The 12,154-nt window shown below is 41.6% G+C and overlaps 1 protein-coding gene and 1 long non-coding RNA gene across 4 annotated transcripts in view; one reads left to right on the forward strand and one right to left on the reverse strand.

Moving 5' to 3' along the window:
• The window catches only part of LOC120919526, a 120,208-nt gene extending 118,669 nt beyond the window's left edge, over positions 1-1,539 (forward strand). The window contains exon 3 of the long non-coding RNA XR_005744580.1: positions 1,368-1,539. This is a non-coding gene — a long non-coding RNA (uncharacterized LOC120919526). The remainder of the gene's footprint in view (positions 1-1,367) is intronic.
• The window catches only part of LOC120919525, a 112,321-nt gene that overhangs the window by 77,887 nt on the left and 22,280 nt on the right, over positions 1-12,154 (reverse strand). The window lies entirely within an intron of this gene.

A 12,154-nucleotide genomic window follows, 5' to 3' on the forward strand; every position in this document is an offset into this window, starting at 1 on the left:
TCAATCCCTTTTTTACCTTCATGCATTCTATGTATGAAGGTAAAAAAAAAACTTCTCTGTGCAGCAGCCCCCTTAATACTTACCTGAGCCCGATCTTCCTCCAGCGATTGGCTAAGACAGCAGCGGAACTCCGACAGAGAAAAAAACATGCATGCTTAGAATCAAGTTGACGCATGCTCGGAAGCATTGAACTTCATTTTTCTCGGCTCGTCGTAGTGTTGTACGTCACCGCATTTTGGATGGTTGGAATTTGGCGTGACAGTGTGTATGCAAGACAGCTTGAACGGAATTCTGTCAGGAAATTCCAATCGTGTGTACAGGGCATTAGGTTCAACAGTGAGTATGACAAGCATGCTTTACTGCATATGCAGGCTGTTGTGGTTTTAGTAAGGCTTTAATCTCATTTGGCTAGGATTTCCATCTGCTATAACTGAATTAGGTGAATTTATTTTTGCCTCTTTAAAGGGAACAGTAATTATTAAATGCTTGAAGTTTTCCAGCATCTATGTTCAGTCTCATGTGAACTCCTTCATTTTCCAGAGACTTTTAGGAATTTTGCACCATGGGAATCTCAGTCCATCTCTATACATTAAACATTGACTTGTAGCATTGCTAGCAGACAGTGGTATGTATTTCACACCCTATGCACGGATTTAATAATTTAGGACATTGTATTGCTGGTGGGAAACAACTCACCTCCTACCTTTGCTGAGGGCAACCTGAAAACTGCCATTGCTTACTCTCCTTAAAGGGGTTGTAAAGGTAAAAGTTTTTTCACCCTAATGCATTGTATGCATTAATGTGAAAAAACATCTGCTGATTAGCGGCCGCCCCGAGCCCCCCTTTACTTACCTGACCCCTTTGAAAGTCCCGCACCGTGAACGCGGAGGCTTCTCGGCCGTCTTCCTGGCTCATTCATTGGTTGATTGAAAGCAGCATAGCCACTGGCTTGCGCTGCTGTCAATCACATGCAATGATGCAGCGCGCTGGGCCGAGTGATACAGTGGGTGGCTATGGCCGTCGCTGTATCACTAGAGCGCGCCTGCAATAACTCAACACCATGCGAGCTCGTTCTCATGAAGGTGTTGAGTCCTTGCGTAGGGGGAGCCGAGACAGCCTCTGAGGGACCCCAGAAGACGTGGATCAGGGCCACTCTGTGCAAAACGAGCTGCACAGTGGAGGTAAGTATAACATTTGTTATTTAACATTTTTTTTTTTAAACTGTAGTGATCCTTTAATATCCTAGTTTCTGGCTGTCACGTGAATCTAATGACTTCAGTTCTATGGCTCTAGGTCCTAGAAACAGAATATACTTCTTCATTTCCTACCTAAGGCCTTCCCATACATTCTCTTTCCTTCAACCACAGGCATACACAGCGTTCAGCAAGCCAAGGCCATGCTTCCTCCTCTCCTCCCTGTGGCTCCAGTGCCCTCAGTACCTACCTCCAGAACCAGGATGATCAAAAAAGTAGTGAGGACCGGGGGCAGTGACAACAGAACACAGGTGAGATTTTGGGGACGGGGACAATGAAAGGTACTGGGGCTTTTTTTTGTTCCCTTTTTTCAGACAATGTCTAGTGTTTAGTACCGATTTAACTTGTTAAATGTCAAAACCAAACTGAATCAAACTGACTGGCCTGCTTGCAAATTTCCTGTAATTGCAAATAACCTGACCTTGAACCACTGCACCCAAATCTGTAAAAAGATTCAGGCCAATGTGTTTCCTGTTCCAGCACCTCTGTATTTCCAACACACACACACACACACACACACACTGGGCAGTGAAAGGTAAGTTGCACAACTTATTCATGTAATGAGAGGTTATAGGACCACCCAGAGAAGCTAGATAAATCTTCAGATCTCTGGATTTGGTGAATGCAGTGGACCTTCTTTCTGATTTTACTTAGCAGAAGGCTGAAGGCTTCTAGGTTTCCTAAACTGCATTTTACAGAGCAAAACACAAGGCTAGAACATGATCAAAATAATAACCATTTTGTGCTTTTCATATCGGCTACCAGCAATGTAATTTTCAGGCCCAGTATGTAATATGCAGAAGGTCAACTCCGGGTCATATTGATACCCCTTGAGAATGTCTATTTGGAGGAAACGCGTCAGTGCCTGTGTTGATGTCATTGCGCACGCTGGAGCCAGAACCAGCAGCATTGTTATCTTTTTGACATGCGCAATAATATGGAGAGATTGTGAGTAGATACACAGTTATTTTTATCAATAAAACAAGAATGGTATACAGAATAATTCCGCGCTGCATTAAGGGTAAGCTACTGACACACCAATTAGACAAATTGCAACAATGTGGAAACAAAAAAAGTGTAGCGCTAATCAAAATATATAAATTAATAAATAAATAAATACGTGAAAACTAAAATGAATAAATACATAAAAACTTGATAAATAAAGTGCTCAAATACTGATAGTGAACAATGTAAATAGAAATGTCCCCATAAGCACACTATGAAAGTCTATGTCATATCAAAAGTTTAATGAAGTCAAAACACTTACGTTTGTGATGATATTCAAGCGCTTTGTATAAAATGTGGCAACAGTGGAGTTCCCCCGACGCGTTTCGTCCGCCATGACATCATCTGAGGCTTGAATATCATTACAAATGTAAGTGTTTTGACTTCATTCATCAACTTTTGATATGTAATATAGAGTTACGCTATGTGGCCATTTTTTATTCTTCTATTATATGACACAACCCTTCTACATCTATTTGGGATTCCCTGGACCATCATTTTCTATGAGACAACCCACTAGGAAGTCACCTTTCCATGAGATTCTTTTCATACTGCTGGTGTTTTGTCATCTCTGGCACAGCATCCTGAAGTCCATAGGATCGCCCAAATTACATTGTGGTTCCACCATGCAAGCCTTTTTGACCCATTGAACGTAGGTTCTCTAGGGTCCATACGTTCTGGTAAGCCTTTTACCTGTGGGGTGGTTCCCTTCACTTCATCACTTCTTCACTTGCACAGATCTGCATGGTTTGAAGTCGTCGCTATATTTTGAACTTTGTCAACACCGAAGTTTGATCACAGACAGATAGTCTTTTCATTTTTGCACCTGTTTTGAATTTCCTGCATATAGACTTTCATAGTGTGCTTATGGGGACATTTCTATTTACATTGTTCACTATCAATATTTGAGCACTTTATTTATCAACTTTTTACGTATTTATTCATTTTAGTTTTCACGTATTTATTTATTTATTCATTTATATATTTTGATTGGCACTACACTTTTTTTTATCTATAAAACAAGCAGTATGGAAGGCTTTTATGTGTTTCTTTTGCCTGATTAACATCTGTGGCGCGATTTGAGGTAACCTGACCAGTCTCCCTGTTGGTGTGTCCTGTGGTCTCCCTATTGCTGGATGCATTGGCTGCAGCAGTGTCCACACATTCTAATGCATCTTTAGACCACCTACTATAATGTGGGATCTCCCTGTCTCGTAAGAGGCTATGTGTGGCATGAAGGTGGATCTCTCTGGGGGCATTGTAAGTGGATTATTCACTTGGATGGACTTTTTGGGACCTATTTATGTGTGATATCGCTAATGGTGTTTATATAGTCACATCTTAATCTATGCACTTATATATTAAATATAGCGATGTTTGTTTTCATTTTTTTAGTTTACATTTTATAGGCTCAGCGCAACAATTACATACAAATGTAGTGCAGAGCTTAATGTGAAATAAAGTAAATATGAAAGCACAAATGTTTATGCAGAAAATAATATATAGTCCAAAATGTTAACACCATGGTGACAATCCTAAAATCCTCTTTGATGAGAATCACCATACAACCATCCATGACATGCTCAATTATGCTATGATCCACCACCATAAATAGGGGCATACAGGCTTAGGGATTAAATGGAACCCCATACCGTGGGTACCCCTCCATTGATATGTAAATAAACCAGATGGATAGGTTTTGGTGCTGAGACAGGAAGTTGTCAACAGGAAGTGATGTAAGCAGCAGTTAGGGGGAGGAGATTTAGCTTTTGAAAGAGATGTGTTCGGAAAACAGATGTGTTTGGAAGGACGACATGGATGCCAGGAGCTGCAGAGCTTTGGAGAACTTTTAAGTTGGACTGAGCAAGGAACCGTGAAGGACATTACATCCTGACCCCTAAGTGGAGTAACTGTTTAGTTTACTTAATGCATACATGCTTTTATTTGTAGGCATATATTTTGTAAGCTATGAATTGTGTTGTATTGTGCATCCTACAATTGTATGCAGCTTTTCCGTTTAGGAAAGCATTGATACACTACAGAAGTCTAAGCTTCCTTGGTTTTACCGCAAGAACCTTAATAGATAGAAACGAAGCATTACACTCTCCCCTTGGAACGAACAGGTAATTAACATATCATATATAACTCCCTGGGTGTGTCCAACATGTAAACTCGTGGTCAATCACTAACATTAACTAAATAAAAAAATAACAGTGCCACGCAGTGTAAAACTGCTGGAATGTTTATTTAAAACAAAGAGTGAAGCCTCGTACACACGACGAGGAACTCTACGGGCGAAACACATCGTTTTCCTTGTCGAGTTCCTTGTTAGGCTGTCGAGGAACTCGACAAGGCAAGTTTCTCCATTCCCGTTGAGGAAAAAGAAGACATGCTCTCAAAAAATGTACACACGACCGGTTTCCTCTGCAAAAAAAAAATCCCAGCAAGTTTCTTGCTTGTTTTTGCCGAGAAACTCGGTCGTGTGTACGAGGCCTAACACTCGCAGATTATAAAGTATCAAAGCGCTTGTGTATAGCAGCCACCCTGGGAAAATAGAAAGATCGCTTCTTGGATATAAGAACGCGACTGGCGCGTTTCGTCATAACTGAACGTCTGGGACTAAGGAGCCGTGCCCAATCATCACGCCTTATAAAGCGTGACAACCAAAGGAGGTTATGTCCGGGGCTAAGGAGCCCTTGTCCAATCATTGCACCTTATAAAGGGTGACAACCAGTGAAGGCTATGGCCTGGCGTATCCGCGATTTGATCCTCGTTCTGAGGAGAAAGCGCCCTGTGCTCCTAGCCTTGCTATGAATTCCGATCATGGAACTTACAGAGCCAAAAAAAACACTAAGCCTCCTTTTGATTTCCAGTCGGCTGCGCCTATGAGGCCCCGTACACACGACCGAGGAACTCGCCGTGCCAAACACATCGAGTTCCTCGGCGAGTTCAGTGTGGAAGCCGCCGAGGAGCTCGGCGGGCCGACTTTCCTCATTGAACAACGAGGAAATAGAGAACATGTTCTCTTTTCGGCCCGACGAGTTCCTCGACGGGTTCCTCGCTGAAAAGTGTACACACGCAGAATCCAGCTCCGACCGAGTTTCTGGCTGAATTCTGCCGAGAAACTCGGTCGTGTGTACGGGGCCTGACACTCAAGCCATAACTTTTTTTTTTTTTTACACAATGTTAAAATCACAATTGCTAAAATGGCGATTATAACAGCGCAACAATTATTGCATAATAATATTGATACTTGGCTGGCATAGTTGAGTTGATAGTTGATCTCCTTTTAGCTTCTGGCACCTCATAGGGTCTCCAGTGGATTTCCTCATAGTGGTTTTTATCTCTGCTCCTTCTCAAAAGACCAAACAGAGAGAACAAAGGTGTTATTCTCTCATAACTGGACTCCCTCAAAAAATGGCAATATTAAGGATTATGGTAAATCCATCGGGAAGGGCGACACTATCATTTAGTTGGGATTGCCGTAAATATTGACAGAACATTTTTTTTTAATGGAAAAGAGATGGAAGAGACCAACGTGCTTCAAGTTTCTACTGACCGCCCTCAAATACAGTTTCGGGTAATATTTGGCCTTTGAGGTCTCCTTGGTATATGTACAGATTGTACTTAAGAAAAAGCATGAACATCAAGACACATCACTGTGTATGCTAATATAAAGAAACATAAAAAGGAGCAATGTGGACCTTAGGAGCGAAGAAGCAAGTTACATTATCTCTACATTTGATTCATATTTTTTTTTACTTTCTGCCATAAATAATAACTAGTGTACAGATCCTTGTAAAAAAAAAAAAAAACATTAATTTTTCAGATACACAGCTTTACAACCCAGTGATGTCCCAATTGACAGCTGTGTAAATGCCGGCCTTCATTTTTATTTTATTTTCCTTTTGGAAATAAAGCTGGACACAACATATTCCTTCCTTGTGGATCCTCTCTCTGGCCCTGCCGCAGTCAGCTCTTTGAATATTTAATGTCCTGATGAGAGAGGTTCCACCTGCTGACACAGTCAAAGTGGTACAACAATACACACACACACACACACACGCGTACAAGATCATCAATTGACTCTTCTCCCAGTCTGCTGGGTCAGGACTTTTCTCCCTGTCTTATCCTTTCATAACTTCATTTTTTTTTTCCTTTTAATTGATCCTTTCACTACTGAAGCAAAACACTGTGAGACAGCTGTGAGTTTCATTTCTGTACAATGGTGCAGCCGCATGCAGGTATGTTAATTAAACTGCATGATTTTTTCAATTCCACGCACATTTTATGAGCCTTTTTTCTTTTTTTAATAAAACCCAATGTACCAGTTCTGTGCCAGCTTTGGGAGCAGATACATCCATTTTATTTTATTTTTTTTTAATGTAAAACCAGCCATGAGAAAAACATTGAGGCTGCCATTAGTGACCTCTCCTTCTGGAAACGTTGGAAATGCTAAATGTCCGTCTGTTATGCTGACCCTCTTAAAACCCAACTTTCAGTTTTCATCAGCTAAATACATTCCAAGCACCTCAAACAAATGGTGTTAAACATCTTACAGTTAACTTTCTTTAGGAAATAGCCACAGCCTACATAGTACACAGCTACAGAGAAGAAAAGCCCCCCGCCAGCATGCTGCAGAGAATGACGCTCGTTCTCTCTGTTGAAGCAGTGGTCTCTCTGCATAGATCTGCCACAACTCAAGTTGAACCAGATCTAGGGTGCTCCAATCAGCATAAGCTTTGCAGACTGCATAATTACTGCATAATTAAAGCCCTGAGACAGCAGTTGTCGGATTTCTGGAAAAGGACTGCTGCTTCCACATAGCTAGCAATGGTCCTTCTGTGTAGTGTGCTGGCAAAGGACAAGCTTTTTTACTCAGAATGTGGTTGTTTGCTAAAGAAGCTGAACTGTAATGCTGCGTACACACTACCGTTTTTCATGTCATGGAAAAAAACGAAGTTTTTCTCGACGTGATTCCTTTCAATCCTGCCTTGCATACACACGATCGTGATAAAAAATGCTTGAGCAAAGCGCGGTGACGTACAACACGTACAACGGCACTTTAAAGGGGAAGTTCCATTCGAATGGCGCCACCCTTTGGGCTGATTATGCAGATTTCCCTTCTCTGGAACATAAACACGATCGTTTTTAGCGACCGATTAAAAAAAATTGCATTTTTCTCGTCATGAAAAACGTGTCGTGTGGATGCGGCAAAAGTGTAAAAAACCTTTTGTTTTGATTCACCTGGTATGTATTTAGCTTCCTCTACATGTCAAAGCTGTCAATATTGGGGGCCACCAGTGGTCTTAAAGCAGTGCATGCCCATGAATGAAATAATTAAAGATCTCCCCTAGCCACTATGGCGACACTAAACTACTCTGATGAAAGTATGCAAGAAAAAAAAAACACAAAAAAAAGAAAACAAGATTTAAAAAAAATTGAATACAACTTATTATTATTATTTTTTTTCACCTGTATCATGTGATTAGCTGTAGCCAATCACAGATCACAACCTCAAGGAAGCTGTTCATGAATGGCGGGAAACCCATTCATAACAGATAGAGCTATTGCTTATATAGCTATGGTTTATATAGTTATCATCAGCAATAACACTGTAAATAAAAATCCCTGACCCCCCCCCTAGAGTAGTAAAGTGTCCCGGCTACTCTGATGACGGGATGTAAAAAAAAATAATAGTAACAAAAGAAAAAAAAGTTAAAAGAGAAAAAAATGTAATAAAAAATTATTTAGATCTTTTTTTTTTATATAACGTCACCAGTCAGTATCCCTGATTACTGACATACCAGTCACATAATGACATAGTTTTCTTTTTTTATTTCTTTATGTTCCAAAACATTTCCCAAAAAATTTAAACTTCAAAAACCTTTTTTACATGAATCCTGAAGCCTCCAGGAGTTTATAAGTTTGCTCTGGGGCCCAATCATAAATAGTTTTATTGCCTGCCATGTTCATTGGAGGATCTCCCTTTTCTTGTGTGTGCGTGCTTCCAGAGACCCTTACTTAATATTACATTTAAAATCACTACTGTATAAGTGTTGCCTTTTCTGAAGATCCTCTTACTTTTCTCTTATATTGCATCTGAAATATGAAAGTGGCTATAATGGTATCTTAAAATAGTTTTGAGACACCCTTTGCTTTTATATGTGAACTTATGTGTCAAAATATAAACCCCTAATTAAAGAAAAAAAAGTTAAAAAATAAATAAAAATTCTGTTCCTTAATAAATATTGATTCTGATGTCTGAATTATAACTGAACTGAGGGACATTGGAGGGACTGGGATTGTCCTCCATTAACAGTGACTAGTAGCAATAGTATGCAATCTGTTTCCATCACCAGTGTGTGCCAGATTCTCCTTCCATCCACAACTCTCCTGTCCGCTGACATGCTGAATCAAAGCTTTCCAGTGATTTTTCCTTCTATTGCCGCTAACCTCCACCTGGGATACATACTTCTTTACATTCCACACCAGTGGCATGTCCATATGGATATATAAAGAAGTATGTCCCCCAAACAGGGCACGTGTCTTGCAGTTCCAGATATTGGAGTTACCAGTAAATGGCGTCGTCCGTCTGCTTCCTTGAAAACTTCACTTAAAGGAAAAGTTTGGGCTATATGAAAAAACTCAAACACATGTACTCACCTCCATGTTGCAGCTGTCTCCCGCTGGTTATAAGCCAGAGAACTGGGCGTTCATATGACCACTGATTGCTCCGTTCTTTGTCAGCTCTGAATGAAGAGGGATGATTGTTAGTCTCTCTGCCTCTTCAGCGCTCACTGGAGTACAGGGCTGGTAAGGGGGGTGGGCACAGCTGGCTTGGGCTAAGAGCTGGAGCCAGCTGTCAATCAGGCAGCTGGGTGGATCCCAACAATATGGTTGGGATCCTTCCAGAGCCTGGAGCTGCTCTGTGATGTCAGCTGATAGTGGGCAATCACACGCTATTAGCTGACTCTGGGTCACAGGAGAGCAAAGTAAATGCAGTCCTTAGATCCAGAAGAGAAACATTGCCACAAAAAGCTTACTTCTCTTTTAAACAACCAGTATTAAAGGGGTGTTCCACCTCCCAAAAAAACACACACATACTGCAGCTGCTAGCTTTTAATAAATGGACACTTACCTGTCCTTTAGTCCAGCGATGTCGGCACCCGCAGCTGATGATTCCATCAGCTTGCGGGTGCTGTCGCTGTCATTGCGGGTAAGGGAACCCGGCAGTGTAGCCTTTTGGCTTCACACCGAGAACCCTACTGCGCATGCGCGAGACCCCACTCCTCTCTACTATTGGCCGTGATGACGTCACAGGCCGCGGCCCGGACTCCCGGAAGTGGGAAAGGATACCTGTTAGGTACCTGGATATCCTGAGAAAGGTGGCAATTGTGGCACTGAAGACTAATAGAAAGCTACCTCGATAGTTCTTACAGCTATTCACAGATGAGTAACTAGAAGGAAATTAGGAAAGGGACCCCATCGTGCAAAAGATCCTGAGTTACATTGAGGGACAATTCACACTAGATCCCCCATACAATGCATCTGAGTTTTGTTTTTTTGGATGCACTGTTTAGAACAAAATCCTCCAAAGTCTAACATGTAGCACAATAAAGTAATATTTAGTTGTGGTCTGATGTTGCTTCTAAACACATTGCAGCTTGATTCAGCAGTGAAGTTCACCCTCAGTTCCCCCACACCATCAAACTGAGCAAAGCGGAACTTTAAGTGCAACTATTTATTGTTCAAGCTTATAGATAACAAAACAATGCAATTAACATTAAAATGGTAGAGGGGAAGATTACTGCAGATTTTCTTATTATATATATAGTTTTATAGGAAAGGAGTACTTTTCCCGTAATGAAGGCCCCTTGAACTACTAGGGAAAGGGAGCCATGACTACTGGAAGCTTAGCATCTACGTGAGCGCCAACCTAAAACAGGGAGTGTAAGTGGTTCTGTTAGGATTGGCATTAGGTGACTTGGTGGAGCCTGAACTTTAGAACAAGGCTACGCAGGGGCACGTCCCACTTCTCTGAGGAGATTCAGACTTCACAAGAGTTGCCCACCCACCTGCCCGTTATGAGTTTCATCACAGCTTTATTGCCAGCAATCCATGTCGCTTTATGGGCTATGACCTCAAGTTGAATTTTGTGGTCATACTGATGGTGTGGCCTCTTAGACAATCTAGGTTTTTGTTATAGCTGCTCATGGTATTACTGTGACTGGCATTGTTATGTGGTACTTTGAATGTTGTTACATATGGAAAGTTCAATAAAGCTGTGGCCTTGCCCTATTTGCAACTTATTCAGCCATTAGTTGGTCAAAACTAGCTTACGCTTCTCAGCAGTCAAGGGGGACTCCTGCAAGAAAAGATCCTGGGATCAGGGTGTAGTACATGGCACTCACCTCCAAAATCCAGAGATCTCAAGGTTTGAGGAGTCAGCTGCCTTCCACAACCACCATACTTCTATGCAGGCTGCCAGAATAAGTGGCCGGGCTGAATTTTTCCAAATGTCCACTGGGTGAATGCAGAGGAGTGTGGCTGCTAAACTTTACAAACATACATATTTATGCAATCTAAATTTCAGTGACACCAAGCGACTTAGTGTGATCCGTAAAAAAAAAAAGATACATATATATATATATATATATATATATATAACAAATAAATCGGAACAAAGCAGTCCTCTATTGTGACCACACACAAATAACAGTCCAAAAGTGTAGAAAAAACTGCAAGGTTGAAGTAAAAGTCCCACATGTATGTGACCCTCTCTGTGAAAGGATAGAGACACCACCACCGATGTAAGAAGGAGGCTTACCAGATGGTGTTGACTTGGTACGGTGTATACCACCCAAGTCAAAACAGGCTTATATTATCAGTCAGCAAGATGTATCCAGCTGGTCCTGAATCCGCATATCAGTCTGCACCGCAAATTCCAGTAAACACCAGGAAGTGTAAATACATGTAGTCCTGTTGGAGCCAGAGATACGGTAACCACATAACATGCGTAATGGGAAAAAAACTCACATAGTGTGATACGTACAAGGTAGGCCTCGTACACACGACCAAGGAACTCGTCGTAAATGAAACATCGTTTTCCTCGACGAGTTCCTTGTTAGGCTTGTCGAGAAACTTGACAAGCTTTCTTTGCGTACACACTGTCAAGACAAAATCTCGTTGTCCTCAAACGCAGTGACGTACAACACATACGACGGCAGGGGATGTTTGATTCCACTGGCACAACCCTTGGTGCTGCTTTTGCTAATCTCATGTTACTGCGTGTTAAGTAAAAGTTTGGTAGGAGACGATTTGCACTTTTCAGTCTGTTACAGCGTGACAAATGTGCTATCTCCATTACAAACCCTACTTTTACCGAAGGTGCGCTCCCGTCTCATACTTTATTCTGAGCATGCGCGGGTTTCTAAGCATACACACAACCGTGTTTCTCGTCGAAAACCAGCCTGACAAGGAACACGACGAGGAAATTGAGACTCCCGTCGAGGAAAAAGAGAACTTGTTCTCTTTTTTTCTCGTCGAGTTCCTCAACAGTTTCCTCCATGAAAAACATACACACGACCGTTTTCCTCGGCAAAAAAGCTCTGCCACCAAGTTTCTTGATGGATTCTGTCGAGGAAAACGGTCGTGTGTACGAAGCCGTAGTATTTATTAAAATGATTAAAAAATTAACACTCACATTTGGAAGAACATCATAGGCATATCACAAAGTGCAAGAGCGATGTGTGTGAAATGGGTCCACCCAACGCGTTTCAACTAAACAGTCATCATCTGGGGTCATCACCATACACCTTACCAAGTCAACACCATCTGGTAAGCCTCCTCCTTACATCGGTGGTGGTGTCTCTATCCTTTCACAGAGAGGGTCA

This window comes from Rana temporaria, chromosome 12, assembly GCF_905171775.1.
Source record: "Rana temporaria chromosome 12, aRanTem1.1, whole genome shotgun sequence".
NCBI lineage: Eukaryota > Metazoa > Chordata > Amphibia > Anura > Ranidae > Rana > Rana temporaria.